We start from the raw sequence: 6,000 nt of genomic DNA, 5'->3' as shown, positions 1-6,000 counted from the left end.
TCCAGTCTTGTTTGAGTTTTCCCCACCCCAAATCTACAACAGGAGAAAAGAATAAGAAAAACAACCCAACAACATAACAAACAAGTCCTTGTTGCACATACTGTTGACCCTTTGATCGAGTATGTCTTTTACTCTCCCGCAATGATTCATGGTTAGTTTTGGCTATCCATTTTTGTGTCTCCACCTGTTTCACTGCAGACATTAAGAACATATGAAATGACTCATGACTCTGATTCTGTAATGTTTCTTTTCTTTAAATCATTTTTATTTTAAGTTAATACAAGTTACACATTACCTCAAACTAGACAACAAAAAACTAAATATCTGTAATGTTTCTAGTGGCACAATTCATTATTGGTCTATATTGTAAAATTGTATATTTTAATCTACTCAGCCTGCAAAAAAAAGCCCTCTCAAAAAAGGAGCGTGAATTACAGTAGTATCCATTACAAACAAACAAAATATCTATATATTTAAAATGTGCAAGAAAGAGCTGCATACCTCAATGGGCCTCTACACTGAGCGTGTCCTCTTTACCCTGCACTACAACTAAAACTAGAAATGTTGTTCCACCCACAACTTCATAATTGAATTGCTTTTTTAAAATCCTGTGGCAGCTGTGTGTTCAGCACCTACCTTAATAACAATCAGACGTGGATTCCAGAATGGAGCAGTGCGACCAAGATGGCTTCAGCGTGTAGGAGGATGCTTTGCGTTTCCCTTTTTCCCCTCAAAACATGCACAGCAGTCTTCTTTCTCTTTGCCTCCAATGAGAGTCTTCTCCTTTACACATGACATCCCACAGCCCTCCCTCCGTCTCATCTGTCTTTCAGCTGCTGCTTCTCTTTGGCCTCATTGCTCAACGGGGAGATCAGGGCTTGAATATTGATTCACGTGGGGAAAGTCCATGTGTTCTAAAGCAGTTTTGTTTGTCTGCCCCGCTATCCTCTCATCCCTCCCCGTCCCGCTGCTCTCTCAGGCGTTAGGTTTTGTTTTTGACCCAAATATGTGAAAGAAATTTCCCCTCATGCCGTGAGCATGTGAGGAAAAGTGATACGTGAGGAAAACGAGGGGCTATTTAAGGTAAAGACTAAACTCATTCACAACTCCACTTGATGTATAGTTGCTCCATCTTAACACATCACAGACTTTCCTGAATAAAAGAAAAGGATGTCTTTTATTCTCTGAAGCCCCATTCACTCACACCATAGAAGCTGTTGGTAAAAGTCCATCTCTTTCGCAATCAGAGCACCCAGAATAGCATGACTTTGCCCCGGAGCAGGCTGTCGCTGTCCAATGAAAACCTTGTATCTTGTGTAAAAAGAAAGTCACATGAAAACAGCCCTTTTTTCAGATTTGTGACCGTGCATTTTTAAGATAATCCAATGGGTCTTTAAATTAGCTCAAAATGAGGAAAATTTGAAGCCAACGTCAGAGCCTCTATGTGTCACCCTGCTTGTTTCAGGGTGCAGCATCAGCACCAAACAACAGACAAGGTTGTAAGTAGCTGGTGAACATTTTCCAGTTTAAGAGACAGATATTTCCAAAGAGTTAGTGGAGACCAAATCAGTTGAAAAAGTAAATAGAAAAATCTCAATAAAACTACACAGCACTTTTAAACAATTAAACCATAACTGCCGGATGTGTAAAAAGGCAACTGCTTGCTATCAAGTCCGCTTTTGTTTGCTTTATCATTTTAACAAAAATATATCAGGAACTGGCTTGATTTAAATGGTAATTGTGCATAATGCGTATATAGATATTTACTTTTTGTGATATATTGTTAAATTATTGCTTAATAAATTCTCCTTCTTGAAGAGTTTTTGCAGGAAACTGCAGGAACAATACAAATTTGACATATTACAAATTTGTATTTGTAATTTCCCCACTGCGGGATTAATAAAGGATTATCTTATTTTATCTTATCTTGTTTAGGTCGGCAATTCTGTTTACGATCAGATACAGAAAATATATATATGATGATAATTTCATATGAGATAATATCAGAAACCTATTGGAAGAAAGTCTTTGAAAGTCACTTTCAGTTATTTAGTTGATAATTTGGTCACTTTTTCTCACTCTTTTCCTTTCCTCGGTTCCTCCAAAATGAGAAAGGAAGGTAAGGAAATCTTTCTCTATAGATTTTATCCAGGGGGAGATGCTGCTCCTCCATTGTCCCCTGCTGGAGAGGAAAGGATGTGATCTCTCGGGGTATGGAGGCCTAATCCGCAGCTGGTCTCAGCCACTCCGAAGAAAAAAAGTTAAAATCGTGAACATCCTTAGACTGACACTAAAGCGTCACACTGTGGACGTTAAAGTTAAAGGTGTTGGTTGATGTTGTGTTCTCACCTGTTTTATTCAGGGAGCCTGGATATAAGAAAGCAGCCCTCTGGGTTTCACCAAGTTACCAATCTGAAAATTTGCAGGTGTGATTCATAAAGTATGATGATTTACACATTAATTTCTGTCAGGAGCTGAGTTTAATTAACTCTTGGAATAAATAGGAATGACTGCAAGAGCCTCTACACACAGTTGATGTTTCATTAACCACCAGGGAGTATCAGATCATTTGTTGTGGGCCTCATGATCTCACACCAATAATCCCAGTGCAATTATCACGTCTTCGTCTGTAGTCAAAGTTTACTCGTGAACTTGGTTGCACTAGTTGAGTGACTTACAATGTTTTAACGTTTGTATTATGCAGTTTACAAAGTATTTTGAGAATCCAGAAATAATTGTGAAATAAATGTGAAATTAAAGTTACTTTAAAAACTGTGTCAGAATTGGAATAAGTATTGTTTGACACTTTTTAATGTATCAACCACATAATGTACTGTAGTAAAATACAAACCTGTATGTGGCCTTTTCTTTCTTCTTGACAGGATGTCAAGTTTTAGTAAATAGATGTCTCGGGCCCACTTTGTTTTATCTTGCACTTCAGTAAGATATTTACTGCAATGTAAATCTTCTTAAATGGAGCAATTAAGAAAGAGAGGAGTGTAACAGAACAACAGAGTCAAGAAACCAGGATTAGAGTGGTGCTATAAAGAGTTTAGTAAGTTTAAGTCGTTTTTTCCAGGCTGCTCTTCTGAACGCTTCAGCCACAACGGACACGTAGTTTCCTGATAAAAGTCAAAGCTTCAAGACCGTCAGAAAACGTGTTTCATTATCCGTTCAATGCAAATAGCTTGGTTAAAAAAGGACATCTACAACTGCCACTGTAAATGCCGTCATGAAGACCGTATGTTTTAGGATGAGTTGTTGTTTTGTTGGACAGAATGATTTTTGTTCCAATATGACCGTACTAATTTCAGGTGGGTGTAATGAAACTTTTCGGGTATTTGTCTGTGGAAGGAAAGGGTCAGCTGGAAGGCTTCCGCTTGTCCTTTCATTGGTTCAGAGAGTGTGGGAGTTATTTAGCGCTCTGCTTACACACCAGTTATTGACGGTGTAGACAAAACAGCAATATCCGCTGACAGGGCGTACACTGTTTCCAAGTCCAGTCCATTTACACAGGCACATAATATGCTCAATTTCTCCTGGGACACACACACACACACACATACGTTCAAGGTTTGGCCCGAAGCCTTTCAATTATTTGACAAGACTAATGAGAAAGGGTGTGTGTGTGTGTGTGTGTGTGTGTGTGTGTGTGTGTGTGTGTGTGTGTGTGTGTGTGTGTGTGTGTGTGTATATATATATATAAGGGTGAGAGGGGAGTTTGGGTGGTGGGTGGAGCTCTAATTGGATTACAAATTAACTCAAGGACTATACCAGTTGAGATAAGAGGCTGCTGAGCAGAGCATCTTCAGGCGCCATAGAGTTCCTTTGATACCAAGTAAACTGTCGGTTGGATCAAGATTTTTCAACACAGGTGAGAGATATTGTTTTCATTCATTTGAAATAGATTATTGTGATAAAGGAGCTTTTTCGCAGCCTTTTTTCAGATTTATCAAATTACTTGCATGACTTATTGGGTGAGCGAGTAAATTGATTGATTGCAGGTTTGGTAATGTCAATTTAAGCAGAGAGTAGAATAGCTCTACCTGTGTGTATTCATCAGAACTGAAGACCGCACATTTCTATTAGCACATGTTAGTGCATGTTAGTGCATTTAAGCATTCCCCAACGGTTCGGTCCCGGCTGCTGCTCTGCACTGCTCTCATACGGCAGTTGAGACTAATAACATCGTCCTGACCGACAGCGCTGTCAACACCGTTAGCTATGAGCCGCCAGCTCATCGTTGACATGTTAAGAGCCAATCAGAGGCAATTGAAATGCTCCTGATTTCTTGCACCTTTAGGTTTTATTTAAGCAATTGTTAAATCCAACTAGCCTTGTATTCATCATTCAGTTAGTTTTACAATTTTAATTGTTTACGCTCACCTGATTGGTTTCAGAATGATGGAGAGAACTTCAAACTGCAGCCGCACTCGTGCTTTACTGGTCGCTTTAATCGTCTTTGTCATATTTCCTGGGAGGTCTGGATGTATGGAACACAATTACAAATCACTGCCAGAGGTAAGACTACATACATTTAGGGCCTTTCTCATTTCTAGATTTTGTGCCTCACCCTAACTTGGGGTTACCTGGAAATCGATCTGAGCACTCCTGCATTTCTAGGATCAAAGAGGTTTGCCATAGGAGCTATAAAGGGACCCTTCGTCTTATATTATCTTCAGGATAAAGAAGGTATAATATGCGCAGGATGCGGACAAAGAGGCTTCCCATCCTTTGCTGCTTAACAAGCTTTGATCACATGCTCTGAACCTTTTTTTTAAAACTTGATTTCCTTTATTGATTTCCCCATATGAAGCTTTTTATATTGTTTTGAATGATACTTATGCTTTAATTACATTATGTGCTGTCATGTATGGTTGTTGAATATTCTTGTATATGATCCATATGCAAAGCCAATGCCTCATAGGCTAATAAAGGTTTCATTTATTCTTTTATTTATTTAAGTGAGTTATGGCCTGATCCATTTCTACAGTGGGAAGGTGAAAAGCCCAATCATTTCCAACAGGCTAAATTATGTTTTTGTCTTTCAGGCTAAACCGGAGTGCTGCGTCAGAGAAGATGCAGAGATGAAGAGATCTAAAGACATCGACTATGACAGTTTTGTGGGCCTAATGGGAAGGAGAAGTGTTGCTCAACCAAAGAGTGAGCTTTATTAATTCACAGTCTTACAGTAGTAAAAAAGTTGCAACTACTAACGTAGTTATTAAGATAACTACTTGAATGTTTTATTATTAAATTGTTGGAATGTTTTTCTTTTTCTTTGTCTGAACAGGAATGGCGTGTCCATGTGTCGAGGAGTATTTACAAACGAAGAGAGGCCAATTAATCAATTATGGCAGGCACAGGTAGGAATCCTGCATCCTCCCTAAAATCAAATACATTATCTTTTACCAACCTTGTTTTCTTGACTTAGGTTTCAACGTGTTCCGTAATGGGATGTCACGCCTCCTCCAGACTGTAAAACCTGCAGTCTCTCACACGCTGATGAATCCTCACTGCTTATTGTAAGAGGACAATGTATCAAAGTTACTAAGTTGTGAAAAAGCCATATTAACCATGCATGAATACCTTTCTACTGTCAATGGAAATTGTTCTGACTTGTTATCTAAACGAGGGTCAAAAACAAAAGTACAGTAAAATATGCATTTATTTATAGTGATTAAAGTACTAAACGATCCTGCACACTGGTCACAAAACTCATTGATACACTTAAGTGTAACGACTCAATTTAGACATCAATACCAACATGAATACATTTCAAATATAAATACAGTACTGTACACCTTTCCCTTAGGTACAATATGAAAGTTGGAGTAGATTGTCAAGGACTGGATGAATCACTGGCATCAGAAACCAGATGTGTTGGGCCTGCAGAACAATCTGCACCAAAGTCCTTTCCTACTGAAATGCTGTACAAATTAAAATTAATTTCAAAGGAAGCAATTGTGGAAAACATGCTGATTTGGTTTAAACTAGATT

The sequence above is a fragment of the Taurulus bubalis genome, assembly GCF_910589615.1.
Source record: "Taurulus bubalis genome assembly, chromosome: 5".
NCBI lineage: Eukaryota > Metazoa > Chordata > Actinopteri > Perciformes > Cottidae > Taurulus > Taurulus bubalis.
Note: the sequence above shows the minus strand (reverse complement) of the source record.